General features: G+C 37.6%; 1 protein-coding gene across 1 annotated transcript in view; it reads right to left on the bottom strand.

Moving 5' to 3' along the window:
• Positions 1 to 9,440: 9,440 nt before the first annotated feature.
• LOC118808720 overlaps positions 9,441 to 12,010 on the bottom strand; it is a 51,878-nt gene continuing 49,308 nt past the window's right edge. Inside the window, exon 20 of the mRNA XM_036571606.1 lies at positions 9,441 to 9,497. The gene's annotated coding sequence lies outside the window, so the exon portion shown is untranslated. The remainder of the gene's footprint in view (positions 9,498 to 12,010) is intronic.

Raw genomic sequence — 12,010 nt, 5'->3', positions numbered from 1 at the left:
TGATGGGTGGTTTTAAGTGTACACTGGACGGACTGTTGAAAGCATAACGTTACTGGGTTGTGTCAGCAGTACGGGCTATGGAGTGAGCAGAAGGAAGTGGTGTTTATGCTATAGGTGCTAGACCTTGAAGGCACTTCTCCAGTTGTTCATTGAAATAATCCATTACTGACTTTCCCAACTCCTGAATCTCCAAGTCAGTACCCTTTTGAGCCTCTCATTTTGTTGCTGCAAGTGGCCACTCCGGAATCTCTCCTTGATCAGCTACTGAGCTCTCTTTCTCCTTGTTCTGCAGCAGGGTGCTGCTATTCCAGACAGTGATGCAGATAGTTAGTGTGCTTTCCACAGTGGACCTGTAGAAGTTACAGAGGAGCTGTCGTGGCAAGTTGACTCTCCTCAGCCTTTGGAGGAAGTGGAGGCGTTGTTGGGCCTTTTTTGACAACTGTGTTGAGTGAGCAGGTGAGATCCTTGGCTATGTGGACACTGAGGAGCTTAAAACTGCTCACATGTTCCACAGTCATCCCTTTGATGCTCAGCGGTGCGTGCACTCTGCTCCTCCTCCTGATGTCAGGAATCAGCTCCTTGGTTTTGCTAACAAGGAGTTTAATTAAAGGAGCTTCACTTCCTCCCTGTATGGTGCCTCATTGTTTTTGGTGATGCTGCCAGGTGTTGTTGTGTCATCGGCAAACTTGATGATGGCATCAGAGACATTGTTTCAGTAACAAATGAAATTTAAGGAATGATTTCTTTCCACTTGTAACAGTTGTGGGTATAACAAGTTTTTGAAAAGAATATTAGTTGGTGAATAATGGGAATTTTTTAGTTTCTCTAATAAAGGTGGTATTAATCATTATTCAGCATTGATATTTCTTTGTGTAAAGCTTATTTGCAATGATGCATATCATGAAAATGTTCTTGTAAGTGGTCTATCATGCGTTTAGGAATGAACTTAATATATTGTACTTTTGTCCATTTTTGTCAGTTTGCCTTGTCCGAACAGTGTTGGTGGCTTTAGCTTCTACTGTTTAGGAATAAACAAAACAATGCAAACACAGGATCCTCTCTCAGCTTATCTTCAGGGTGTATCCAGACTTCCATTCTTCACCGCACACTGTTCCTTTTATTTCTTACAAAATGCTGAATTGTTTATAGTAGATATCGAATGACAAGATTTAAAATTAATAACTGAATAGAGTGAACAGATGAACAGAGTAATGAGAGTAATGACAGTATTCGGTTCCACAGTGAGATGCTAAAAAGGAGAATTAAAGTTTTTATCATATTGCTTAGTACTGATAAACGATTAACTTGCTACTTAAGATGAAGTGACCCTTATTAGTCCCACAACGGGGAACTTTCACCTCCACATTTTAACCCATCCGTGCGGTGAAACACCACATACACACTAGTGAACACACACTAGGGGGCAGTGAGCACACTTGCCCGGAGCGGTGGGCAGCCCTATCCATAGCGTCCGGGGAGCAGTTGGGGTTTAGGTGTCTTGCTCAAGGGCACTTCAGTCACGTACTGTCGGCTCAGGGGATCAAACTGACCTTCCAGTCACATAGCTGGTTCCCTAACCTCCAGCCCACGACTGCCCCCTGTACTTCTCAATACATCAAGAAAACACTTTAAACATCACTACAGTGAATGTCTTCAGTGTACATCCTTTAAGAAATGGTTCTTCAAGGGTTCTTTAGAAAAGAAAAGAATCATAGAACCATGAACGCCAAAAGAACCAATTGCATGATTAAAGGGTTCTTTGCATGTTGAAATGGTTCCTCAGAATGATGGAGAATGTGTTGTATATGGTTCTATATAGCACCAAAAAGGGTTCTGTTGTGTACGATGTCAAGCTTGTAACAATAACAGACCCTTTTGTGTGATATATTTAGAACCATTTTCAATAGAACTGTCTACAGCACATTCTCCATCAATCTGAAGAACGCTTTCACGACACAAAATAAGATCTGTATATATATTTTTTTTCTTCACTAAAGAATTATCATAATCCAATCACTGTGAACAGGTGTAATCACACACTGTATGTACAGGCTATATGTGCAATCCTTTGAAAAAGGATAATAAAATGATAATAACCGCTTGCTAATCAGAATTAAAGTGTGAAAATTACCATCCTGGGTCTTCACTTCTCCACCTGCAGAAGAAACAAAATGAGGGAAATGTTTTTTGTCATGTAGAATGTCTGAAACTACTGGGCTAAACCCTCTTATAAACTTTTAAGATTTAAAAATTAAAATAAGATTAAATACATTATGTATTTTTTTTCACTTTTCTTATGATTATTCTAAGATTTTTGAAGTAAATTATTCTTTACTCCAAAAATATTAATACAACTGTATGTATTTTTATTGATCCAGTCTGTGATGGCATATCCTGCACTCTTATAAAAGATGGTTCTTAATGGTTTTTAAATGGTTCTCTGCATGGTGAAATAGTTCAGATTGTTGGAGAATGTGTTGTATATGGTTCTGTACAGCACCAAAAAGGGTTCTGCTGTTGTTACAAGGATCGTAAATATTGCAGAACCCTTTTGTGTGCTGTATAGAACCCTTCCCCATCTACAGCACATGATTTCATCATGCAATGAAACATTTAAGCATGAAAGTGTGTGTTTATGGCTCAAAATGGAACCATTTTCTTTACTAAAGAACTCCTGAGGACCATCTTTTCTAAAGAGTGTAGCACATTGTCATCTTTTCAAAATAGCCCAAAATTTATCATCATGATCTAAAAGAAATGCCCAGTTTAATAGGAAACAAGCACTCACTCATCAGAATAAAGCAGATGATGATTAAGAGCGACCCGCAGTGCTGATGTGCTGACATGATGCCTGATCGACCAAGAAATCTACAAAACAAACTGTTAAAACTCATATCAGGCTACAGTCATGTGTATTACACTACACTATACACTATGGCTACGTTCACACAGCAGGTAAAAGTGGCCCAAATCCGATCTTTTTCTCTGTATGTGACACAGATGTGTGTCTGTGTGTCAGTGTGAACAGATAAACACACTGAATCTGACATTTTCAATTCCGATTTGAGACGCTTTCATATGTGGTACTGAAATCCGATATGTATCCGATTGTCAGAATTTCATGCTGCTGTGACTCATAAACATTTAGTCTGATGTTTCTGTACCAAAAAATTAGAAGAGACTCATCGCAGCCGCTCCGTGTTTGAAGAGGTTTCGAACAAAACGGCCGAACTCAGCCGGAGGAGACCGAGGCTGCAGCGTCAGAGAACAGAATCCGAGGACACGAACCAAAGAAGCGGCCGTGGCCGAATAATGTGCCCTTTTTACAACGAGCTCGAACACACTGTGGGTGATGAGTCCAGCTGTCAACCATTGGAACCTCATAATGGCTCCTGTGATGCTGGCGAGGACAAAACTGAAAGCTCCGGGAGCGACTGGAGTTCGCTGGCCGTCATGACTGTTTACCTCCTCGATGAGCCGTGAAGCAGCGTGACGCTCTGTTCTTTTGCTCCTGTGGGTCAGTTTAGGAGCTGATCTGTTCAGACTGATGTCTCATACAGATCACATTTAAAAGATAATCTGAACAGCCAAACAAAAAAATCAGATTTGGTGAGAAAATCAGATTTGGTCCACTTTTACCTGCTGTGTGAACATAGCCTTAGTTTACTGAGTAGCTCCATATCTGACCGATCTGCTGAGCTGGACACATAGATACAAACCATCAAATCATTTAACTGCACTGTAAAAATGGCTCATCAGATCAGCCTAAAAAATACTTCATGTAGTAACAAGCAATTGAGTTTAATTCAACTAAAAGAATTACATTGAAATAATTGTTAATTTAAAGTATTTATTTATGTTGAATAAAACTAGTTAATTTACTTGTTACCACATAAAGTCATTTTTTAAGGTTGAACCGATGAGTCAATTTTCGCAGTATAGGTTCACTGGTGGTTCTGGATAGTAAATAAAATGTCTATATTTGTGTTGTAGTCATGGCGACCCCTGGTTCCTATCACCACCACTGTAAAGACATCTGAACCATTTCATACCAAACCGCTCTGAATCTCTCTGTTTGTACCTCACACTCGACACACCCCGTCACCGCCACTGTAAAGAAATCTGATTCGACAAGTTTTTCTATAAATATATATGGCAAAATGTAATATTGTGATCCTTAAACAAGATGTCACTGTATTTGTTTTCCAACATCTGATAAGTTAGAAGAGACAAAGTAGAGCCTTATTTTAAAAATACTGCCAAAACTTCTGAATCCGATTACTTGCACTCATACTGTATTTATTTCATGTACTGTGTTGCACTAAATCCAATTAAGCTGTAGTATAGTAAAGTATAATCTCTTTTTTTTAAACCTCCAGTTAGGAAGTGATTAAGTACTGATGATATCCATTATATGCCCAGAATAGCATACTGTGAAATATTGTGACGTACTTTATCACGATAACGATAAATATTGTCATATCACCCAGCTCTCACTCTGAATAGCTCTGTGTACGTCTCAGCAATGGAATTATGCAGAAATTCAATGTTTAAAGGGGAAAAATATGTGGAAAGTCTGTTTCTGGCAGTGCATGTTTACTTTGTTAACAGAATGTAAAACTAAGAAATTTGTTTAAATCCTCCATTTAAAGGGTGTAAATCTTTCGTGAGGGTTCAGTCCGAATTTGCCTACAAGTGAAACACAGAACACCTGGAATTTGACTGGGAAACCTTTCACACCCACACTACCCAAGCTGGCATTTTACAGGAAATCATGAAGATAGTAAGAAAATAGTAAAAAAAAAAAAACAAAAAAAAACACTGAAATTGATTTAGAATTCTAGTCAATATGAGCCAAAATACATTACGGTTCAAAAGTTTGGAATCACTGTTTTCCACTGTTTTCCTTAATATAACTCAAATTTTGTTGCTAGTTTATGTGTAAATGATTCTAATATGATGTTGCTAATTTACATTCATTAATATGCAGCTGTGAATAACACTGTAGAAATGATAGATGAGTCCAGAATGATGAACAGAGCTGAAGGAGATTCTACAGTGACTGAGAAAGCTGTAGAACATCTTATCAAGAAATTTAGAAATGTCAAACGTCAAAGAAGTTATTAAATGCTGAATTATACACTGTAAGTACATAATTCAGCATGTAATAACTTCTTGCTGTTGAAATATTAAATAAAGCATTTTAAATAACTTTGCGTATCTTACAGTAAATCAATCTATTTGTACGTTATTATTGATCAAAATAACAATTATTACTATGACAAATGATTCCAGACTTTCAAACTACACACACTTAAAGATGGTTCTTCAGGTTTTTTTTAGTAAATAAAAAGGTTCTGTTTAGAACCATGAATACTCAAATAACCCTTTGCACGGTAATATTGTTCTTCAGATGGTGGAGAATGTGTTGTATATGGTTATATATGGCACTGAAAAGGGTTCTTCTATTGTTAAAGGCTTGACATGATAACTACAGAAGAACGCTTTTTGGTGCTATATAGAACTCTTTTCAAAAAGGTTCTATATAGAATCATCTACAGTACATTCTTCATCAATCTGAAGAACCTTTTCACACTTTAAAGAACCGTTTATTCATGAAGAGTATTTTGAGTGTTCGTGGTTATAGATAGATAGATAGATAGATAGATAGATAGATAGATAATAGATAGATAGATAGATAGATAGATAGATACTTTATTGATCCCAAAGGAAATTTAGCAGCCAGTATCATTCACACAACACAGCACAGTTACAGAAATAAGGGTGATACAATGTAAAAAGAAGAATATATACAATAAACCATCTACGGGCATATATACAAATAGAAATATACAAAACTATGCAGTTAGATCTATCCTGAGATAAAAAGGCAGTGCAGTAATGAATGTACGAGGAGGTGCAGGTAACAGCATATAAGAACAATACTGAATAAATATGTGCAGATATTGGTACTGAAATTCTGTACTAAAGAACCCTTGAAGAACCATCTTTTTTAAGAGTGTAATGTAGAACAAAAGTTGCTCAGTTATTAAATAAACACATCCTGCTACCCAAATTGGATTATTTTCAGCCCTGCACTGTAAGACTGTACATTCCTTGTTAATAAAAGAAGTAAAGTCGGTTAATCATTATTTGATGTAAGTCTGAATTCGTACCAGTTTAGTAGGACAGAGCGAGTCTGAAGAAGTGAAGCGCTTGTCTCCGTGTGAAACGCTGTGGGGGGTTTGGTGGTGTTTTTATTCTCCTGCTGATCTTCACTCCTCCCAGAACCTTCATCACCTCTGAGCTGTCTGTGCTTCACCCTCCAATAGAACAGCTTGATGTAAATATCTTCTACAAACAGTTCCTGTCCTCTAAACTGCTCTCTCGTCTGGATTAGTTCCACACCTCCCTGATGGGTCCAGCCAATCGAAAGTCAAACAGCTGGCTGGGGAAGATGCGCTTTCCCTCCCCTGTCCCTGAAAAACTGCTTCCTCAGAGACTTCCTTAAGCACAACACAGACTACATTCAGATTATATCACATGCTTCATGCTTGAACCTGCTTTGTACACACATTTGCTAATTTTTGTGAACTTCAGCAGTAAGGCACAGTGTCCCCTCCTCTGAGGAAGCTCCACTCGGACAGTCGGCAAATGATTGTTTGTGTCTGCCGTCTGTGAAGTGTCTGGTTTGTTGAATGAGTTACTGTAATGCAGTGAGGAGGTTTGATGGTCAGTGTGTGAAGTGTGAAGTGTGAGTGTCCACTGTGGTTAATGAGCTACAGCTCTGAGGAAAAAACCTGTTAGCACATCTGGCTGTGCTGGTTTTGATGGTCTTGAATCTTCTACCAGAGGGGCGTGTGTGTCCAGGATGAGAGGGGTCAGCTGTACTTTTGCCAGTGCCCTTCATCACTCTGCTGTTGTAGACTTCCTGAAGTGCTGGCAGATACATCCCATGATCCTCTCTGCTGTCCTGAATATGCTCTGGAGTTTGACTCGTTCTTGCGAGGTGGAGGGACCAAACCAGGTGGTTATGGATGAAGTGAGGATGGACTTGATTATGTGAAGGACTGGGTCATCAGGCTCTGCGGCAGGTTGAATTTCTTCAACTGTCTCAGAATACACCGGGGTCCAGGGCTCTGATGTGTGTTTTCCTAGCCGCATCTGCTGCTCCTGTTTGTCATGAAGTCCATGAACCACCAGCAGATGGGATCTGGCACACAGTTGGGACAGTTTGACCTGCAGCATCTCTGCAGCACTATGGTTTTGAATGCAGAGCTGAAGTCATAATCAGAACTCTAGCGTATGTTCCATGACTGTCTAGATGCTGTAGCATGAAGTACAGGACCAAGTTGACCACATCATCAACAGACCTGTATGTGAACAGCAGGAGTTCCAGTAGAGGGTTTGTAATGACCTTCAGGTGGTCTAGGACCATGATGACAAACATGTGTACCTAAAGGTATTTTGGTTAATAATAATAATAATAATAATAATAATATCTTTATTTATAGAGCGTTTTCATGCCGGTACAGAGTGCTTTATAGACAGGTGATAAAGCGTAGCAGTAATAGAAGAGTATTCAATTAATCATATAAGACACACAGATCACATTAAAAATTTTAGAAAGTAGTTAAGCTCTGAGTTAAAGAGCTGCGTTTTCAGGTGTTTATTAAAAGTGAGCTCTGAGCTCGACTGTCTAATAAAAGCTGAACTGAGCTCCACAGTTTAGAAGCAGAATAACTGAAAGAGTCTCTCCACGTTTTCTGTGTTTTACTGAAGGAGTTCAGACGGTCAGAATCTGCAGATCTGAGATCATAAGAGCTTTGAAAAAAGGTCATTATTTATCCTTCTTCACAACTGGCGAGCTTCTGTCTAATATTCTTAACTAACTACAGCTGCAGCACTGCTCTGCCACAGGGTGGCGCTGTAGCAATTCGGTTCACCCAGTTGGTCTTTCATAGTCTAGCAGTTGTAACTCTGCTCGGAATACTTCTGAAAAACTTTACAGTGTGCCATAGCATGTTTACAAAAAACCTGAAAACCAAGAGTTTGGAGTGAAGAGTCACTGTTCCTCATTTCTCACAGGAAGATGAGGAAGATCTCAGTTAATGTGAGGAAGAGCGCAGAACCGCACTAGAACAGACTTTACAGAAGAACAGCTGATAAAACAAACATTTACCGACATTAAAGCATCAGCGCCGCTGTGGAGAGAGAGTTAGCAGCCAACGTGGGTTCCCCCAAATACCAAGGAGTATTTTGCACACTGGTTAAAATGTTAAACATCTTAAGGAGCGAACTAAGAACAGGTTTAAGATCACATGTCGACAAACATAATTTTCTGCTTCAAATCAAATTTCTTTAAAAGTCTAATGAATTTATAGCATTACTGCCTTATGGGTTATCAATATGAACTTTAAAATCCCTAAAAAGAAGAATATGTAAAGTGGGATATAAACCAAGTCGTGTTCTACTGTTCATCGTTAGGTTAAAGGAATAACCGACTCTAAATGTAGGTATTGTGATATAAACTGAGTCTGTTCTGCAGTTTCTCATTAGGCTGAATGAATAACCGACTCTAAATGTAGGTATTGTGATATAAACTGAGTCTGTTCTGCAGTTTCTCATTAGGCTGAATGAATAACCGACTCTAAATGTAGGTATTGTGATATAAACTGAGTCTGTTCTGCAGTTTCTCATTAGGCTGAATGAATAACCGACTCTAAATGTAGGTATTGTGATATAAACTGAGTCTGTTCTGCAGTTTCTCATTAGGCTGAATGAATAACCGACTCTAAATGTAGGTATTGTGATATAAACTGAGTCTGTTCTACAGTTTCTCATTAGGCTGAATGAATAACCGACTCTAAATGTAGGTATTGTGATAGCTTGTGATAGAAGATTGTGATAGAAGTTGGGTGAACTCTAGTTTCCTCAAGTTGAGTTAACTTTAAAAAAAAAAGTATTGCCTTATAATTTTAAGTTGAGTAAATTCTTTTTTTGAGTGGAATTGATTTTATAATGAGCTATAATGATTTTATAATTACTGAGCTTCATCAGAAAACAATACATCCTCCACAACTCATTCAAAATGTGCACATCAGCCTCCGTTTAGAAAGAGCTACACTGGCTGCTTGTGTCTTTTAGGATAGATTTTAAAGCTTTTTTAAATACTTAAAAGCTCTTAATAGTCTTAATGCACCTGCATACCTCACAAGAACTTAAGTTCAGTACGAACTTTTAGTAAATATCTAAAAACTTTTCATTTTAATTCAGCTTTTATTTAAAATTATAATGCTCAGCAATTTTATTACTCATTTTAAACCTTTAACCTACGATTGAATGTCGATCAATACACGGATCAGTAATGAGGGCTAAGAGCTCTAACAGGTTCCAGGTTCCAGTGTGGCTGGTTTTATGTTCTTCTGTTTTGAGATGCTCTTCAGGTGTAGAGTGATGTTGGTAGGGAGGCCTTTTCTGACCAGTTCTTCTTTAAGCTGCCAAAAAAAAAAAGTTAGAACTTGATAAAAATGGTTCTTCGAGGGTTCTTTAGTAAAGACATTTGGTTCCATATACAACCATGAACACTCAAAGAATTTTCATGCTTAAATGGTTCTTTGTATGGTGAAATGTGTTGTATATGGTTCTGTATACACCCCTTTTGAAAATGGTTCTATGTAGCACCAAAAAGGGTTTTGCGGTTGATATAATGACTTATACCAATAGAATAACCCTTTTTGGTGCTATATAGAATCTAACACAGCACATTCTCCATCAGTCTCCATGCAACGAACCATTTAAGAATGCAAATGGTTCTTTGAGCGTTTATGGTTCTATGTACAATCACTGTCTTTACTAAAGAACCCCTGAACAAAAACGTCATTTTAAAAGTGTAGGGCTATCAATATGGATTGTTTTTGAGTAATTGCAATATCTATCAATTATTTAAAGTTACTTTAGTAATCTGTGAACTTATAGAAAAAAATGCAGCTGTGTAGCTTTTTGAAGGGTTTAAAATATGCAAAAATATGATACACATAAAAATATATGATAAAACAATATATGATAAAACAAATGGTGTACATTGGCCTTCTAGGATTGGTACAACTTCTGGCAGCTCAAGCATAAAAAATGATGATTGAGAATTTTGATGATGATGAAACCTTTAAGTAACAAACATTTAAGTAACATTTTGCTTTGTGTGCAGCTGTTTTACAGTGAACCTATCAGTAAATATTTCAGCTTGAAGGCCAACTATGATTACTACTAGCCAGTTAGCCTGTTAGCTGTCTGCAGAGCTGGTCAGCCCAGAACTAGATAAACAACATCGTTAGCTTCATATACCTTTCATATACACACAATTTGTAACAGCAAACATAAATGCATTTATGACATCCTGCTGGTGTGGGTTTCCTCTCTTCATTACATATACCCTAATTATTATTGTCGATTCATCTTGAATATAAATTGTATTTTATTTATTATTTATCTAATTATTTAATTAATAATAATTACTTATTTAATTATTACTTTAATTTATACAGATTCATTTTGACATCTTTGAACTTGATAATATGAAAGATGATCTAAAAGATAACATAACTGCAGCATGATGGTTAATTATGATGTATAGTTAATGTAACTTACCTGGTTCAAAAAAATCTCACTGGTGGACGACTGTTTGAAGTCCTCTGCTGAGGACAGTCTCATTCTTAGTCCAGCAAGGTGCTCTTTGGAAAGGTGGGGAAATGTTATCATTTACTAAAACCACTGTCATTAAAATGTAAAAAATCTTAAATTTAAGGTAACTGCCTTGAGTAAGGAGACCAAAATCAGGGTAGCATACTTATCTCAGGGTAGAACGCTGGTTTTGCTGTTGTAACATCTTTTAGGCAAAACAATAAAAAATACAATTGAAAAACACAGTGAATAATTTTGCATTTGAATGTTTAAAGAGTTTCAAAAGCTGCTTGTCCTAACAGCAGGCGACGTGAGTGAGCGACAGTGACAACAAAACCAAATACACAACGGTAGAATTTAAATATTATGTAAATGTAAAATGTGAAGCTATTCTTAAAAAATGTTTTCATTGTAAAAAAGACACTCCTGATCATGGCCAAACCCACCATTGAGGTCACTGAGACATGGACCTCTGTATTTTTTTCCAAGGTATATATAGTAAAAGTTGGTGGACATCACCATTATCTTGGTGGTTATGTGATTTATGACAAGAACCAGACAGGCAGCTGAATCCGCCGAAGGGTGATACAGGTAGGTAGAATTTTACTAGTGGACCGATTAGTTCAATGCCATTTATCCTCAGACATCAGCTGTGTCCAAGTGGGCTGTCATGATGCCGGCTAGTTAGTTTCATTTGAGTAATTTAACTAATCTAGCTAGTTACTTAGCTAACATTGGATGGATGGAATTAATGTTATCTACAATGAATGCTAGCTAGGTGGAGGGTTGGGGGCATCCCCCCCCCAGCAAGCTCAGTTTTTGGTTCTAGGTGTTTCTAAAGCTCTGTACACCACCATGCTCCCAATTAGCATTGAGTAGGATCATGGTGATAAGGTTTCCCACAGAGGTTAAAATTATAATGGTATTTAAAAATGATATGAGTTAACTAAACGCATTAGCTTAACGTTAGCTAACATGCTACAGATCCAAACACAGCGAAACAGGTTAGATTTCAGCTGTCACTCCAACATCAGTCGCTCTCAGACATTAGCTTTTATTATCTACACTTGTCAGTTAGTAGGAATCAGTCCTGTACTGTGGTGTTGCATTGTCTCTCCCACTTGACTTCACTGATTTGAGTCATGCTAGCTAAACTGATGCTAAACAGCTCCTCTCTCCTAGTTAGCAGCACTGTTTAACAGTTTAGCTGTTGTTGTTAGATAGACGTTTTGACACACATTGAGTGATGCACTGTATTCAGTTATTTGGTGGTCATGTAAGTGAACTAAATGCTGTATTTCTTTTTTTTTTATTTTCAAAATGATAAGAT

Source organism: Colossoma macropomum, unplaced genomic scaffold, assembly GCF_904425465.1.
Source record: "Colossoma macropomum unplaced genomic scaffold, Colossoma_macropomum, whole genome shotgun sequence".
Lineage (NCBI taxonomy): Eukaryota > Metazoa > Chordata > Actinopteri > Characiformes > Serrasalmidae > Colossoma > Colossoma macropomum.
This window is presented reverse-complemented; position numbering and strand designations above follow the sequence as displayed.